At 40.2% G+C, this 19,192-nt stretch overlaps 1 protein-coding gene across 26 annotated transcripts in view; it reads right to left on the bottom strand.

The window, feature by feature from the left end:
• The window catches only part of LOC137850783 (poly(rC)-binding protein 3-like), a 515,321-nt gene that overhangs the window by 93,402 nt on the left and 402,727 nt on the right, over window positions 1-19,192 (bottom strand). Inside the window, exon 1 of one of the 26 annotated variants that reach the window (XM_068671188.1) lies at window positions 11,138-11,238. The exons of the other annotated variants lie outside the window; for them this stretch is intronic. The gene's annotated coding sequence lies outside the window, so the exon portion shown is untranslated. Of the gene's footprint in view, window positions 1-11,137; window positions 11,239-19,192 lie in introns of those variants that run through there. 26 annotated transcript variants of the gene reach the window in all.

Genomic DNA, 19,192 nt, shown 5'->3' with positions numbered 1-19,192 from the left:
AATTAAAAGCCCCGGACTCCTCTTGTGGAAACCACCAGGAGCTTTGTCATTAGAATAACTGACAGTCACATCAATGGAAGCAGAAATGGTAGATAAATTAAATGTCTATGAGCACACCCTCATTTAAAAAAACACCATAAGCATAAGATTAATTTGTTACAATATAGATGTTAGGTGTTACAGAGTCAATTAGTGAAATGAAAAGTTAGGGCAAATCCATCACAGCCAGTTAAGACGTATTAAAGATAATACTGTCTCTTTGGTATTCTGACAAATTTAAAGGTATTTACCCTTAGGCTATTGCTATTCAGCTCTTGTATGCAAGATTAGCCAGTGTCTTAATGATACTTGATAATATATACAGTTTAGCAGGCTGTTTTCTTCATTTAAAGCTGAACTGCCAAGCAAAAAGACTGCGTTTCTACTGTTGCTTTAGGATGCATCAAAGAACCGCAACAGCTTAAATATAGTCTGCTAATACATTCTGTCGTCAGCCCCTTCCTCAGGGGGTCATGGTGGGGCTTCGAGCAGAGCAGCATCCTGTTTATTAAGGTTTTATCCTTTGATAGAAGATGTTCCTCCATCTCCAAAAAAAGGGCAATTGGTTTTGGGAATTGCACAAAGCCTGGTTGCCTGTTGACTTCCATCTCCACGCACCCCAGAGGAGGGGAAGCCCAGGCTGCTCAGAGAGCAACCACTCTTCTGCACGTGCAGGCGTGTATGCTGCAAAACTGGAGGAAGAAGGGAGGGCAGCAACCACCCTGCAAACCCAGGGCATGTCTGGTCCTATTGCCACAAAGGGGCTGCACCAATGAGAGTTAGATCCAATGGAGCATGCTGCCAGTGCCATGTAAATAGGGACCCCAACCTGCTCTTGGGTTTGATATACATCTGAAAATACTTGAATTTTTGGGGGGTGATTTGGTTCATTCACTGTCCTCAAGAATCCCACTGTTATTGCTTAACCTACAGGCAGAGCTTTCCCAATGTATGACTAAATCACAAAGTAAAGAATAAGAACCTATGTTTTCCCGTAGGAAAGCCTTCATCAGGTTTTGTCATTTGTCAAAGACAGGTCCCTTCATCAGTACCAGCAATGACACAGATGAACACCATATTGAGTGCTTAAAACTGCTTGAGATAAATCACAGGGTTCAGGGTCTATATGACACCTCACAAAAACTGTCAGTTCCTTGAGTGGTCACTTTGCTCGGATGCAGAAAACCTTTGGACTAAGTTCTTCCCTGGTACACTACCAGAAGGCTTTATACCAAGCGACGTTTACATAAAGTGCAAGCCCTGGCTCGGCTAGGTGTAAGGGAAAAGTAAGGGTGTCCTGTCTATCTATCTAAAGAAATGAGCAGTTGTACTTAATGTACAAAAGGCATTGCCTTCTGTAGACATTGCAGAACGACTATCCCAGGCATTAACATTTTAGCAAATAGGTGAAAGAGACTGTTGTTAATCTGTTGCGTCCTATCTGTTGTATAGGATGCACTGCTAATAAAATTGTATTGCGAAACAAAGGCGTTTAACACGGGCAAGAATAAATAAAAATAAATTATTTAATTTTTAAACACCATCCATGGTATAAACAGAAGATCGTTCATCTCTGTCAAGAAAAAGAATCCAAGAGAGTATTCTCTTTCCCATCACAGGCATCATCTTGCTTACATGGGAGAAGACAACAGATGCTATGGAGGAAGAGATATTTTCTCTAAATGCCACCCTGCTGTCCTCCCTCCCATCTCTGCCCACCAGTTTTGCAGAGGGCAAGACACAGAAATCCGTTGATACACTGAGATGGCTGAAGCCATGCCCAATGAATGACTCTCCAGGTAAAAACAAAAGAATCGTAACATTTTGTTCCATACACTGAACCTCAAAGGTCTTGATCTTGAAATGTCACTGGCGAGAGATGTCCAAATAAATATGCTTCTGCAAGAATTGTAACCTTTAGTAAAATAATAATAAAAAAAGTATTTTCTGGGTGTATATATATATATATATATATTTATCTTCAGCACAAATACAACGTATTCAAATAAAAAACAGATGCAAAACCACAGCTGGTCTTCAGTGACACTCAATTTACATAACAAAACCAGAATTAAATGTTTATGGAACTTGCAAAGTACTAGGAAGTTTTTACCTTCAAACACTGAAACTAAAAAAAACCTTGTTTCCATAGATGCTTCCTGATGCATTGCCTTTTTAGTGCTAAGAGATATAATCAGAGACAGGCACTTAGTGAAATACAAATCCACTTCCACTTGATCCTTCAGACAGCAAAATTCACCTCAGAGTAATTTCCCTTTTTGCAGAGGACCAGCAAGCTTTAAGACCCTCTTAAACTCAGGTTTAAATAGGATTTAGGAAAGGTATAGTTATTGAGTCTGCGACCTGTCTAAGTGCTTAACTTAGGTGTGAAATAGATCACACAGGACAGCACACAGCTCAACAAGCCTTGTGATCAACAGTGTCAAAGGCTGACAATACAACTAACAAAAAACAGTATTAGGCACCTCCATATTCTGCATCCATAGCTAGGAGTCAATCATTCACCACCTACAGATGTGCAAGTTCTTCTTGTGTTACTGAAAATAAAATTGCACCATATCAGGTCAGGTCAAATGGCTGGATTTCCTGATGGATGAAGTCCACAAGACTTTTCTTGCTGTGCTGCAATGCCAGCTGCAAATCTGCAGTAATTAATTGATTTTAAAATCAGTACTCATATTAACACTGACAAATAATCCGAGTTAGCACTAACAGAGTGCTAGAGACCAGTCAGCTTTATTTAGTTTTAGGACCAGTGATTCTGTCTACCTTCTCCAGCAAAAAGAAGGTCTTCAGCCACATTGTCACTACATCAACACACGCTCAAGTTTTCAAGAGCAGCTGTTCCTCAAGTGCTCTGCTACAGCACTTGCTCTCAGACTGTTGAAGTTTGCCATCAGTCTCAGTGAGCTGGAAGTCCAGGACACCAAACACGTGAGCTCCAGAACAGGAAGCTCTATAGGAGCTACCTAGAAGTGCTTTCAGCAGGCTGTCATCCAGCTTTTTTCTCTCATATCTCTCTCCACTTTAAATGTTTTTGATATAAACTCCACATTATTAACATGTTAAAGAAAATGCAGTATCAGAAAGGGACAAGATGGTTAGGTGCGAGTCAGAGAAACTGGTGCAATTATCTACACTGCCACCGATACACTGAGTGACCTTGGGTGACCATGCTCAGGGTCCCCTCTTGTAAGCCTAACAGGCCTGAGCCTTTCCTCTTCAAGAGGCTGAGAAATCTCTTGGAGATGCATAGAAGGAGTCCAAAGGCCCATCTTCTCAAGGTTTCCGTGAGGCACTTGGGCCTACTGCTGTTTTGTATAAATCATAGAATATCCCAAGTTGGAAGGGACCCATAAGGATCATTGAGTCCAACTCCAATATAAAAAGCTGCATAAGTTGTGTGGCATGTGAAAAGGTAGCTTCCTTCATCCTTGGAGCATTAAAGGATAAACTGCAGCACCCAGTTTGCTTTCTGAAGTTATTCTGCACAAACTATTAAGGAATAAGATGGATCTAGGGTAGGGATGCATTTATCTGAAATAGAAATGAAGAGGGTGTTATAACCAGGACCCTGCCGCCCTCCTGCCCCGGCTCCAAAACCCTATTTGTTGGGAGAGATAAAGAAAAATGAAGAAACAGAGCAGCAGTCAAAGCTTGAAGTCTAGCTGTTTCCATGACAAGTTAGCATCCAAACATTTAAGACCTATACAAGCTGGAACTACAGTTTAAACTGGGTGACAGGTTCATGAAATAGGTAACCTTATCTTTCTGTACTCTGTTGTGCATTGCATATGGCAACTGAATTCTGCTTTCTAACTCTGTTTATCTAAATGACTTTTAATAAGCAGAAGGGGAGAAAGAAATGCTTAGAAAACTTCTGAATGTTTACTGAGGCAAAATATGTTACAGAAGGGGACAGAAGTTCATGACCATTTTTTCATACATGAACTATGCTATTTTGTTGAACATTGCAAGGAAAAAAAACAACACACACAAATAAGCAAGAAATCCCCTTTAACAAGGTAGTACACCTATATAGCATATTTGCATTTTAAAGCTAAATAAGAACCATTTATAGCCACTTCTGTAGAGGAGTTCTGAGAATAAATAATTTTAAGGATAGCTAACTCAAGAAAGTACTTAATATGACACCAACCTGGGAAGGAAAGAAACACAAAACTAGGGTATCAGTTACGGTATAGATACAGATATCTCGTTAAAGGGTCAGAAATATCTGAACTGCTCAGAAACCTCTAAAGACCTCTCCATTACATCACACTGCTATATGGATGACACCATCTCACTAGGAGTAGCTGAGAAGTGGTTATAGCAATACCTTAGAAATCTAGTAATAAATCCTTGTTTTTCTGTTCTTACAGGGAGGCAAAATTTCAAAGCAATGTTAAAACTTAGAGGTAGCTCACGTCCTTCCCTCCCACCCTGCCAAAGAAAAGTTGGGATTGAGTCCTAGAGAGGTGGATGTTGGTTCATCCATTGGTCCATTAATTTTGGAAAACAAAACAAAACCTACATTTATAGTTAGGCAAGTCACTCCATGAAGCTGTGAGAAGGTAAAACAAAAAGACAACATTGGGGAGCTCATTTTAGAGAATGCACAGCAGTATGCACAGCCACAGAAAAACAATATTCAAAAAATATGACCTAGATAACAATATTTCCTAGTGACTAGAATTCATTAAAAACAGAAGATTAAAAATGTACCGCACAGGACTCTTTGAAGCCTGAGTGTCACATTCAGTTTAAATAACCCACCCCATCTTAGCTAAAAATAAAGGCAACTCTTTTTTTTTTCTTACAAAAAAATAACAACAAAGAAAGCTGAGAGTTATGCTAATAAGAAGAGGCTAATAAGTCGGTATGAGACAGGGCTCTGACTTCATAGGGCTCTGCATGAATGAATGCTTTCTTTGGCTTTGAGAGAGGCTGACAAGCTCACAGACCTGAATGTTGGCTTCAAAGGGACTCCAAATGTAAAAGTAAGACTCAGCAGAAAGTCTCCAAGTTTCCATGACATAAAACTAAAGTACTTTCATATAATTTTGGTGGAAAATCATCATGATTAAATTATGCCATGTCATGGCAGCAGTGTGTTATCACAAGTGAGGAAATCCACTTCAAGCCTTTCCTACTTTCCCTACTTCTCACTGAGTGCTACAAACAATGAAAACCCTTCTCAGGAAGGAAGAAAGGAGAAATCAAACCTTTCCCTTCTTGAGCAAGCTTTTGAGTCCAGTCTTGAACAGAGCCCCAAGTCATGGTTTTGTTTCAAGAAACTACTTGCATGCTTCTATACTTAAGCACTTGCTTCAGGACTATGCTAATGCCAAAGTACCTTTCTAAATAAAACTTATATTCACCTAATGAGTAGATATGTTGTACTTTAAGAGCTTTAGTGTCAGGGAAGCATGAATAAAAGGATGCGATGCATAGACTCATCCATCTTATCCCATAAAAGTAACACACAACGTTATAAAATATTTTACAGAGTAAATTCAAAACTTCAGATGCCCTCAGAAGGCCATCTGACCATCTTCATAACCAGAAGATACTTTTCTTCCCTACTCCCAACCAACAAGAAAAGAACATAAAACCTCTGGTTTAGAATTCCCTAAAGAAGAAGAATCGCAGAACTACAACAAACATAAACACACCTTCGTGCTTAGCATGGTTAACTGAGTTCGACACTTTCTTTAAAATGACTCAGTAACAGCTTTGAATTGTACAACCACTTTATACCTACCGACTTCATGCTTTGTGATTTGTCACAGTGGTACTTACTTCGTTCTTTGAAACAATTACAGAAGCCAAACTAAGATTTTGTCTTTTAGAATACACTAAAATAATGCAATAATAGTAAATTGAATAGCACACTGCCAAATACTCCACCTTGCCTGCCTATCATTCCAAATCTCTGATTTGGGATTAACCTTGGCAGATAAAATTGCCTCATTTTGGTTTTAATGCATTAGAACCGTTTAATGCTTAATAAGGGAGTTTCTTCTTGCATGAATGAATTTGAGGTTTCAACTTTTGGTGTGTCAAACTCCATAAGAGAGAACAGCTTGCCATTACTCTTTATTTATTTCATTTTACTAGAGCTCCTTCTTCTAAGCAACATTTCAGTATGACTTTGGATCTTAAGAATTAAATTCTAGGGGAAGTCAACAAGAACAGTAGGACACAGGCAATCCCAATGTGCCATGACGCTCAGAGGAAATAGATTTATTTTAGGTATGTATAATGCCATTTAAGCTCTGGAAGAGGAGCTCATTCTGTGGGGACACAAATCTAATCTCTACTACACTAGGTGCAAATCAGGAGCAACTTCAGGATATTCACTGGTTTACATCAGTGACAGAGGAGAATAACACCAGTAATTTTATAGAATGAACTTCATAAAGTTGAATACAAACAGCCTGTAGGGTATTTGTTTGCTAGCTCCCCTCCATGATTTTATACCAATTTATGGAATGAAATTCAGAGAGGAAAGAAACTAAAACTCACCACTGCTGTTTAACATCTTTGTAGGTGGAATCAAGTGAGATCTAGTGCACCCTCAGCAATTTTGCTGATGACACCAAGATGTGTGGTGTGGTCAACACGCTGGAGGGAAGGGATGGCATCCAGAGGGACCTGGACAGGTTTGAGAAGTGGGCCTATGCGAACCTCACGAGGTTCAACAAGGCTAACTGCAACGTCCTGCATCTGGGCTGGGGCAATCCCAAGCACAACTGAAGGCTGGGCGACAAGTGGGTAGGATAGAGAGTAGCTCTGCAGTGAAGGACTTGGCAGTACTGGGGGATGAGAAGCTCGACATGAGCCAGCAATGGGCACCTGCAGCCCAGAAAGCCAACCATATCCTGGGGTGCATCAACAGCAGGGTGGCCAACGGGCTGAAGCTGGTGATTCTCCCCCTCTGCTCTGCTCTCCTGAGACCCTACCTGGAGAACTGCATTCAGCTCTGGGGCCTCCAGGACAAGAAGGACGTGGGCCTGTTACAATGTTCAGGGGAGGGCCACAAAGATGATTGGAGGGCTGGAGCATCTCCTATGAAGAAAGGCCGATGAAGCGGAATTTAGTTAGCCTAGAGAAGAGAAAGCTCCAAGGAGATCTTATAGCACCTTTCCAATATTTAAAGGGGGCCTACAGGAAAGATAGGGAGAGACTATTAGGGGGTATAGTGACAAGACAAGGGGTAATGGTTTTAAACTTAAAAGGGGGTAGATTTTGATTAGATACAAGGAAGAAATTCTTCACTGTGAGGGCAGTGAGGCACTGGACCAGGTTGCTCAGAGAAGTTGTGGATTCCCCATCCCTGGAAGTGTTCAAGGCCAGGTTGGATGGAACTTTGGTCAACCCCAAAATCTAGTGGGAGGTGTCCCTGCCCATTGCAGGGTGGTTAAAACTGGGTGGTCTTTAAGGTCCCTTCCAACCCAAACCGTTCTTTGACAGGAGTTTCACAGTTTCCACAAGAACTTACTCACATTGTTGTGAGACAACATTTTATAGCTCAGCTAAGGTAAGACTAATTTACTAATTTATAAAATTAGTAGTTAATGTATCAAAATGCAGGTTGCTCACCTAACGAGGTGTTCCCTCAGATTAATGTCATAAACTATGATTACAGTTCCTACTTCAGAGGCACTGGAAGAGTATGGAAGTGTCTGAAATACAAGTTTGGTGACTGTATAATCCAGTCAAATCCACAAGTATAAATTGAAAGTATCTAAAGTGTCTGACAGTTGTACTGTTTTTCAAAGTCTTAATATGTCTCAAAAAAGTTGATGTATGTAGAGTTTACAACCAGAAATAGCTTGTTAAAAAAATTTGTAGACAGGTACAAGTAAATGGCTTTCAAATGATTTTTAAAAAGCCCTGTTGCATTTCCCAAAACTATGAATTTTAAGACCCACATCTCACATTTGAAAGCCCAGAAGTAGCTGTTAAACAAGGCAGAGTAGCAAATGGAAAGCCAGTAAATGATTGACACATTTGTCACAGAATTCTGTGACAGTCATCAATCACACAATGATCTCCACATTTGTGCTTATAAACTTAAACATCTATAACCATATAGTGACTACAGGTAACAATAATAAAATTGTACCAGGTGTATATTAAATTACTGGAATTTCCAATTTATAAACACTGCCACTTCTTCCAGAAAAAGTATCTCCTCTTTTTAAGCTTAGAATTTAAATGTAAGATACCAAAATTTACATTAATCAAAACATAAGAAAGCACCTGTTCCATTGGAGATTTTTTATAAAAATATTATTCTCTGCTTTGCTTGTGGTTGTGCTCCTCAGACTTATTACTGCGATTCTCTTGCAGTTCAGTTAAATGTCAATGCTCCAATTACTTTAATAGTCAAACTGTGCGCTATTTTCACCACACAGTCATTCAGGCTTGTCATGTTTGACAAATCCAGTAATTGAGATGAACTCTTGGAGAATACTGACATGCAACCAGTCATTTCCTACTACAGAATGTTGACCTCTGCAGCAGACGCCGCAGAGGATTTATTCAGCAGCTTGAAAAAACAAACAAGCTTGTTAAGTTTAAGATTATCATTTTACACATCTCCACTCATTTCCTTGTTTACTCACTTTATTTTTCTGCTGCAGCGGGAATTAAAACATTAGGAACACCTTGAATAAGTGCAGAGAAAGGACTAGAGGAAATATTCTGAAAGACCATCATAAAAATTTGCTTAGCAGGTTATTAGAGGCTGACTGTAATGTCAAACAGCTTCACAACCCCCTCAAGCCTCCCCAGCCCCCAAGCAGCTGCACACCTCCAGCTTCAGCTCATTAAGAACTGAAGGTACTATACAAATTACATAAAGTATTTACTGAACAGTGCTGCTTCCAATCAGTCACTACAATATGTTTTAACCCTTGATGGTGTGTGCGTGTTCTTCTTACCGTTCCTCCACCATGCTGTTCACCAATACACAGGCAACACACTGAAACCTCAGGATTATTCCCAGGGACCTGCAGAACCCACCAACAACACGTTTGTTGGGTTAGCAGGTCCTTCCTTGAGTGATGCCTCTGGCACAACCATCAGTATTTAACAGGCACGGATATCTACAAGCTCATTACATTTGTATTGAAGAAAACAAACAAACAACCACAAACCTAACAGGCACAAGACAAAACACATGATTTTGCAATGCTAGCTCATCACAAAGAGAAAATGCAAAGAAGTGTGATGAGGATGTAACCTAATTTAAATACAATTCTGAAATTCTCTTGTAATTTACATTAACTGGGGATCTGATGCTACTTTTGTTACGGCCAGGAAAGCTACTATTGACCTTTTTCCCAGGATTTAGTCTTTCTCTGGATGAAGTGCTGACATTTCATATAAAGAATAATGAAAAAAAGTGACTTGTGATTGAAAGCGAATGGTGGATAAAAATATAAAGAAGAAATAATCCACACAGACAACAGTAACTTCTAAGAAGTGACCTTTGCAGTTGCCAAAGTTAAATATCTCTTTGCATGCTTCTGACTGCCTTTATCAGAGACAGAGGACGGTCCAGGGCACATGTTACAAACCTCGACTATAACAGACCTGGTTTTACATCCCCTCCGCCAAAGACTTTTTGCTTCATCTCAGGCAGGTGAATTCATTTATCTATTTTACAAGCTGATTGATTGGTCCTCACTGGAGTCTTTGAAAGAAACATGTGTTAACTACTGCAGGTCACTCAGATTCTGCAGTAGATAAAGACCTCTGAAGTACCACTGATAGCCTGTCCATATAATTTTTTTATTTATTTTTTTAAATACATACTAATTCACAACAAGGTGTATGGCAGCTAACAAGGCTGAAAGGGCAGCAGGAACAACCTGAGTTAGCAGAATTAAAAGTAAAAGACATTTGTAGAAAATGAAGAGCAAGTACTTGTGCAAAAATGCATTTCCAGGAAAACAAGAGTTCAAATACCCACTAGAAAGGGGAAGAGAATAACTAAACAGCTGCACTCTGATGAAATTACTATGTCTATATTCAATTAGGCAGGCATTACCCACCTGTGAGATAGAGGTCAGAAACTTATGAGATCACTTAACGCATCTGGTAATGCAAGAAGTCTAAGAGCTAATGGGTGAGAACAACACCCTCTCTCATTGCTGAGGGTCACTTAACCTTTACCAAGAGGGAAGGCAGTAAATGTCCCTTCAGCTGAAGGCTCCAGATTCGTCCTTTTTCCATGGAGTTCTTAATGAAAGATGGTAGTTACTCATACATCATGCATTCAAACAAAAATTAGCCTGTGGTACAGTGTGCAACTGACTGAAGCAATTCACTGCGTTTGCCTTGGGGAGGCTGACTCACAGAGGAATAGAGGGCTGACTCTAGTCACAATCTTTTTCACGGTCTCACAGTCCTTAACATCTCCATAGGTCATGTGCACTGTGTGCCTATCGTTACCATACAACGCGTTAGCAGAGATCATGAATGAACTTTCTACCTTTTCACATGACACAAACCCAGTAGCATCTTGTGACGAGGAAGAATCAGGTAGGGAAACTAGGCTGCCTCCTGAGGTACTGCAACCCGGAGAGCAGTGTTCCTGAAGGCAGCACTTTTGTCTCCTGCCATTTGTATGTGGCTGCAGATACTGAAAGAGTTCTGTAAATCTTCAAGCACTATGAAGTCCCAATCCACAGAGCACCTGTGCAGACGCAGCACAGAGGGAAGAGCCCCTCATGTTCAGTTATGCCCACCCATGGCTACCATGCGTTAGCAAAATGCTAAAGCTAAATCTAAATCCTTTTGCATTAGGATTGCTGCTTCTCTGAGGCAAAGACACAAAGCCTGAAGACTGCATACTTGTAACGCAGCAGTCAGTGCTCTGCCCTCCTCCCCACCTTACAGCAGCTGCAGGAGGCCCCACCAGCCTTCCTGACTGAGGGGAAGCAGGCTGTGTCCCATCCACCACTGGATGCTGGATGAATTTTTTCCTTCCTCCTTCCCCACCAACCTGCTGTTAGATGATCATATTAAATCGATAACCCAGACAACTTCACACCACGTTTACCTGAGCAGGAGATTAAGGTTTTCAAGCCATAGGCCAGACTTGGTGACCACTCTCTACAGCTTCACCACCTGCCGTAACAGTGGGGCCCCAGCAGTAAACCTGCACCTTAATGAGGAGCAGGGCAACATGCTAATTGAGCACACCTTGTGCTTTGAGGTCTGCTTTTTGGGCTGCCTAATGCTCGACAGGTGTTATAAGGCATTGTTTATCCTGTGAACCTGTAAATGGGCATCAGGCAACAGCTGAGTCCAACTTTAGGAAATCTGGAGAAAGGTAGTGTTAGCATTTCCCTGTCTGAAACCCGTGAATCCCCAGAAAATCTTTCCCCAGTAAATTCAAGCCTCGTCTGACATATCTGAGCAGCTGTCCCCCTCCCTGCACCTTCTTGCCATAGCTGCAGTGTGGATTCTCACTGTCATATGAAAAAATGGGATTCCAACGCCACTACTGTTCATAAGGCCAACAAACTATAGACCACATCAGGGAGAAAATCTTCCAGATAAACTGGAACATGGTGACCTTCAGGGCATGATTAAGGAAAAGCTGATCATTGTGGCAGGGGGTCTGCACTAGATGACCTTTAGAGGAACCTTCTAGTATTATTTTCAATGACTCTGCTTGCAAAAAGAACATTTATTAGACAGCATCTGTGATAAAGGAAGAGCTTGTGTTCCTAGGTGGTATGTACAATAATCTTGGCTCACTACCTCGATTTGTTGCTTATGTAAGGTTATCTATGTTATCTGGTTTACATGAACATGTTTCCAGAAAAATCCAGACAAAAATGTGTTCACAATATATTTGATATTGTGGGGGTGGAGGAAGCTGTCTCATGATATTCTTGTTTTCTTTTAATAACCAGTCATCAATAGTTTTGAAAGAACATTTTCAGGCCCCAAAGGCTCTCAATGCCATGTTTCAAAGTCAGCCACATCCCTTTGGACATTCTCAAAACAGATTTTCACATTCCATGTTTTTTTCCCAGGCCACATCCTTCTCTGCAAAGTCCCAGCCAGCAAGATGTTTGAACATCGAGTCTCAGGAAAAGACTTTGTTCTTGTAGGAAGAAGCTACAAGGAGGGAGGAAAGGAAGGGCAGGAAGCAAGCATGATTTATGGCTCCAAGTTGGGAAGATGGGTGACTGAGATAAGTGATAAAACCATGAGGATCATATAGGAGCATGTGGCTTATGTCTCCCAAAGATGTGGTGCTGCAAAAGCTGGTGGTCTGCAAAAAAAGGAGGAGGGTGCTTTGGCTTCCAGGAGACTTTATAATGAAAGAAGAGATCAAGTAGGGCACTTGTAATCAGACACGATGCATATGAAGCTGTCACCCTTCAGGGGGCTGAATACAGGACAGACTTAGTGCTTAGTGGAAGAGGAGGGACTGTGTTAGAGTGTTTGCCCGGAGTGATAATGAGCTAAGGAAGTACCAGCAGCCTTTCATCAATAATTAGATCACCAAGGGGCAGGGAAAGGCAAATTTATTTACAGGCCAGAAAAACACATGTATGTTTATGGGCTATTGATTATATCCAAATGTTCAACCACGATGGATTTTAACAGTGATTTTCTCTCAGTTACAAAATTCACAAGCATTCCTTTCCTTACAAATAAATTTATGAGAAGATACAAATGTATTTCAGGTTACTTCTTGTATTTCCCGACTCACAGATAGGAAATTTTATGTTGGCTTATAATAAATAAATAAACAAGAACCCAAAATATCTTCTACAGGTTAAAATGGCATTTCATCGTGAGGGAATTCACCATGGCCACTAAGATCTGCATTCATGTTTCTAAGTTCCTGAATTACTTAAATCTGTTTGTAAAGCACCCTGATGTATTCTCAGTAGAATGGTTAACAACTGTGAAGAATGCCATAGGTTGGTGTTACTAATACTTAATAAAGGGCTTACTAACACATCAGTAATAAAGGATTTACTAACGCATCTGGAAGAGTAGCCAAAGAGCCTGATATACTATAAACAATCACATATTTTACAATTACAGTAACCATTTCAATCTCAGAAACTACTGTTTTTGGTTATGCTCTGAGCATGTTCCTCATACTTATCTGAGTGAACTTCACTACTCCTAACATTTACATTGCTACACAAAAAAGGGAAGACCCTTTAGGGATGGTCATAACAGAATAGGTCCGTGAGTAATTATCTCCTGACATAACCATGGAAAATAGAGATAAAACACACTAATTTAGCCATAATCCTGCTTTCATAAGTTTACTGATGCAGAAGGGGAAAAAAAGACAATAAAAGAACAGACTCTAGTCAGGGCTTTGCCTGGTGCTAAATGAGACCTCCTTTTAATCACATTTCTTTATATGGCTCTGGGGGCTACGATACTTTTGGTAACTTTTTTTTTGTTGCTAAAGCTTAATCTCACAGTCCAGACTGAGCTTCTACATTTATTCTATAGAATTTAAACCATATTGACCATTCTAAAATCATATGGCATCTCTATTTTCTGTCATAAGATCTATGCATACTTATGCATAATTTTTACATATAAACATAAGCATATATATTTAGAGAGATTAAATAGATTTATATAATTGCATATAAATTACATAGTATATAATAAATATTATACAGATGTTGTTATATCTAGGATACTATAGCTTTTTCCCTGTATATGTTGCAAAACTCATTGTACTGCCTAAATAACAAGAAACAATAGAGGATGCTTTTTTTGTGTGCGTATTTTGGACTTGATATATGACTACATTTTTCCTGCTCTATACCTATTTAATTAAATTGCAATGAATAAAAGAGTGGCATACCACCCTAAAACAGGAGTATAATAATGAATAATAAACCAGTTGTGCTGCACCATGATTCTCTAACACCTAAACTCAATGCTTTAAAAAGACTTTACAGACTTGATCTGCATATATATGTTTGCCTTGGATCTGAAGTGTGGAGTATCTGTTGAAAATTTTCTGTCAATTGCCCTCAGACATCTCTTGAGTAAGTCTTTGAGAAAAAAAAAGTCAAAAGGGTATCTTTAATAGGTGTTTTTTCTTTATCTCTCTTTCATATACGAAATCACAAATATATACTAATATATCATCCCCTAAAACCAATAGAAAAAAATCAAATTAATTTGTGAAGAAACTGAGTTTTATTCCTAAAGGCACAAATTGCAGATGCCCTACTCTACTGCCTACACTGAAAATGAAACCAAGAGATAAAAGTTTCAAAAAAAAAAAAGATTTAAGAAATAAAATAATAATAATAAAAAAAAAAGATGCAAGAACAGACATGCAGAAATAGACACACACGCACACACAAATGGTGCTACAGTAAGGAATCATTTGAACTCATTTCTGGTTGTTTTTCATTCCACCAGAACCCTACCAACAAAATGATAACCATGTATTACAGACTGCCTACTTACTGTTAACGCACACTTAATCCTGCCAACGCTGGTTCTACAGAAAACGCTATCAGTTTGCAACCATAAATGAACAAAATTACCATCTGCACACTGAAGAACAGAATTGCAAACATAATTATATCTCTTACATGTTGTAAGTACACAGTTGTTTTAAATTTGGACTTATAACCTGTTTTTCAAATAACAGCTTCAGTCTGCTTCCAAGTCACTAAGGTAATGGCTGTAATAAGTAGCTATACCTCCTAATCAGCGAATGTCACAATAAGCATAGTACATCTATCTATCTAATCCTTTTTGGCTATGTTATTATGGTTTATGAGCAGTTTTACCACCCATATGTTATGTTGTCACGTTCTTCCAAAAGCTGGTTATTAGGATTAACTGGAGAAAGTGAAATATGAATGGCTGTATAAATTGCAGAGCTGACTGCTGCTAAAAGCAAGGTGTCCTAGGTCAAAGGAAGAAGTGTCATGCAACGCAGGGCATGCCACTTATTTCTGCAGGAAACCCAGAGATTTTGCTTTGGCCTCTGTGAGGCTTCCCGACTCATTGCCACAGTTGGCTTCATATGGAAAACAACATCTGACCCTCATTTATTTCTGCTCTGCTAATATGCACCATGGACATCTGTACAAAAATAGTAGAAGCAATCGTTCTTCTCAGAAACTTTAAAGCCAGATTCCGCCCGCCCCTCTCCCTCCCCCCCCCCCCCCCAAAAAAAAAAATAAATATTCAGAGGATTACTTCCATACAAAACATTCTTGATGAAATCAGGCATCCCTAGATCCAGACACCTTCATTTTGGTAAAAATTCAACAAATAAACAAACAAATAAAATACCAAAGGGACGAACCAGGGTATAACTACCCAGGCAAAAATACTACAAAAACAAAACAAAACCCTAAGGGCTCTGTGACCCACAATGAATTATGATTTGCTCAGGAACCCATCCTGTACAGTTGTTCAGAAAACAAACAAAAACCCCTAATCTCCTTCTGTGACTTAATAACAGAAGTGAGATATACAAAACACAGCAGGCAAATATCATCCTCTGCTCAGCAGTGATGAGGCCCCAGCTTGTGCTTAGGGCATTGTGGCAACAGTGGAGAAATTAGAAAGTATCTGGAAGAAAGCAGCGTATTTAAGAGCAAGCAATGTTCTTAAAACTTTGACAAGGAGGATGTGAAAGATGTGGTTTCATATTCTTTGTCAAAGGAGAAGGGGAAAATATAAATGTACTTATAAATGAGGACAGTGCTACTGTTCTCCATATCCAGACCAAAAAAAAAAAAAGGTTTAATTTGCAACTAAATATAATGATTCTATGATTCTAGTTAACAAGAGGAAAGCAAGAGGAAAGCCCTAACTAATAAGCTCACTAAGCATGGAAATGAATTAGTGCATGCAATCCCCCTCTCTACAGATTTTTAAGGAAATATCCCGTAAGAGACAATCTAACTATAATTCTCCATCCCAGTGGAACTGGGTGACCTTTAGAAAACCCTTCTAGCAGAAGCAGTGTACGATCTGTGGTCAAGAGATCAACCCCTTCCCTCTTTAGCACACCTTCCTGTCTCAGCCAAACAGGAAGGCTGGCAGAGCCTGGCACTCCTGCCCAACTGCCTGGATGAGGCATCCTTACAACATCTCTGCCTAACACTCTTGTGTTTCAGACTGGGGAGACAGGGCTGCATAACAGGGCTGAATGACAATATTTCCATCTTTCTGCATTCAGGCAGAGCCAACAATGCACTTTCTTCTGTCCCTCTGTCAGCACGCAGTCCAGAAGCCATTTGTTATTTCTTTCAGGGTGATCTTACTGCTGTTTCTGGAACTACAACAGTTCATCTCTGCTGCCATTTCCACTCATTGTCTGCCCTGGACTTCCAAGCCTTTGCATCAATAAAATCTCCCAACTGACTCTGGGGAGAAATTTGCTCTTTTTGATGGAACCTGGCTAAACAACCTCTTAACATCTGCCCTCACTGTGAGGCTGTGCTTCCACCCACAGTATGCTATGGCATATTTACCAGTGGGACATTGGTAAGGCATTTTTGTGACGCACCTTGCTGCATTATTAGAATGGCACATTCAGTATTGGAAGTTCCAGAGTGGACTCTTCTCTCTTTCCAGTTTTCAGATTCCTTCCTTTCTGACATCCACATCTCTAAATGTCTGTCCTGCTACTGTAGAATAATTATTTCAAAAGAACACGAAGCTAGTAAACTGTCTGAGCCAAGACCTTTTTTGGTAGCTCTGTCTGAGATTGAGGAAAAGACCTTTTGGCAAAGTTGCTCCTATACAGTTCCAGGGAGTTTCATTGCGAATATGATCAGCAGCACTGCATCAGAGACATGAACCTAGCCTGGCAAGCTGTAGACAGAACAGCATCCATACCAGTCCTTTGATGACCTTATACACCGAGAGAGCCCGCAGCTGGCTGGTGAAGCAAATGGGATGCCGGCTGATGATGCACAGCATAGCCTCTGTATGTTTGCAGTGCTATCCCTGCTAATGAGGTAGGCTGCTGCGCTGTGCAATAGCTGAAGTTTCTATGGAGCTTTTATCTTCAGCTCCAGTGAGCTACAATAACCCAGCCTGGTTCTGCAGAATGTGTTCATCGCTACCCCTAGATTGGTGCCAAATAAAAGGAAGCATAGCTTTTGGACAGTCACAAGCAGAATAGTTAATTTCTGACTATTTCTAGCATCTTGGTATTGAAGTGCTAGCTAGAATAGTAATATGTAGAAGTCATAATGCATTGAAAAATGAAGGTTAAGTGCCTTCCCAAAGAAAAGAGGTCACTGCCTCTTCTGGTTCCTTCAAAGCACTCACACTAGATACACTTCTACGCTATGTCTTGGGTGCAACCTGAACCCAATCTCTCTTGCTGAGTAATTTATCAGCATCTTGTGATCTACATGTCAAAAACAGGAGGAAGATCAAGTATGGCCGCTAATATGATTTAAAGGGTTCTTTGCCATTGCAGCAGCTGGAGACACAATTAGGTCTCTGCTCTAGCTAGTCAATGAAATATTGTGAAATATAAGTAACTACGTTACAGTGGTCAAAATGAAAGCTAAGCACTGCATTCTTTTTGATGTCTGCTCACCCATTTACGAGTTCGAAGTATCAGTTCCTTAAACTCAGCTGCGATAATACACTGTGGAGGCTGTATTGCAGATATACCTTCAGCATTTTATTTGCTTCTTACAAAGCAACAATAAATGAAGGCAGCACAAAACAGTATTAAGTAAGATATGTTGAAATAAACAATTCTCTGTTGCACAACAGCCATATATTATAGTTACATATGAGATGATGTATGAGAAGATGGGCAGCAACTGGTACTCTGTGATAAAGCTGCAAGTTCTGCCATAGGTGGGGTGGCAGCTTAAAATATTCACTATAAACAGCCTTGCTTGAGGGGAAAAATCCCAGCCCAGCAAGTTAATCCTTAAGAAGGTCAAACAATTTAACATAAAAAAAAAAAATGCATTCCAAAAACATTCCTCTAAAACAGCCTACCTTGTTAGCGTTGATGCTTTCCAGTAAAGGGAGGTTTGGTGGCAGCTAGAGGTAGATGCTTTTTTACCCTTACAGGTTGAAAGCAGGAAGACACAAAGAACTGGCTTTTCCCAGTGACACAACCTAGAACATAGGCTGAAAGGTCTGGAGGGCAGCTGCTCGTAGTCAACTGCTACAGTTGTGTTAATGACAAGAAAAATGGATCACCAGGACGCTTTCCCCTCTGGAGATAATACTATAAAAAAAGACGGGGCTGCACATTAAGCAAGATCAACATCTGACCTTCAGTAGAGTCTCCAAGACCTGCAGGACTTTCTGCAACAAATCATAGTTTTCCAGTGCCAAGATTTCAAGGGAGTGAACATGACTGACAAGCAGATCTGAGGCATAGTACCCATCTAGCTACACATTACCAGAGCACGAGAACTTTCAACATAAGCAATGTGCTAAAGGGCTCCTCTGCCCTACTCGTTCATGCACTGCTGGGATGAAAACGGCTTCCCTGACATTGCAGTTTTGTATTTGGAGGAGAAACAAGGCATTCTGATTTCACCTTCCATTGTGGCCCTTTGCTTTCTTGCCCACGTAGCCACTGTGTTCCATCACCAGACCTAACTACACAGCTGGTAGGAAGATACGATGTTGATACGAGCAAATTATCCCCAACAGAAGATGACCAGCCAAAGGTGAGCAGGTTCAGTGTCCATCCTGCTCCCATTCCAGTGGAGCAGCAGCTGTGACTCGCAGCCCCCTACAGGCCCAGCCATCCACACAGAAGTCCTTGAGGAGCAACCTCCTTTCAGAGATCACATATTCAAAGAGATGCCCCTTGGGGCATCCAGCACTGAGATGCCCCATTCTCCTTAGGGATTTACAAAGGAGTTCAGCATAATCTCATCCCACTAGTGAAGTTACACTGGGCATCACTTTGCTATGTCCTGACAAAGATTAAAAGGGTTCAGGTTGCTTCCTCAGCCTATGACTCTCATGTAGTAAGACATGTAATGAGTACTCAGTAAATCCTCAGATGCTGCTATAAGATGAAATAAAATGGACAATAAGCACTATTTTTTAACCAACAAATATGTTACTCATTATGCAGTACATG

This window comes from Anas acuta, chromosome 2, assembly GCF_963932015.1.
Source record: "Anas acuta chromosome 2, bAnaAcu1.1, whole genome shotgun sequence".
Classification (NCBI taxonomy): Eukaryota; Metazoa; Chordata; class Aves; order Anseriformes; family Anatidae; genus Anas; species Anas acuta.
This window is presented reverse-complemented; position numbering and strand designations above follow the sequence as displayed.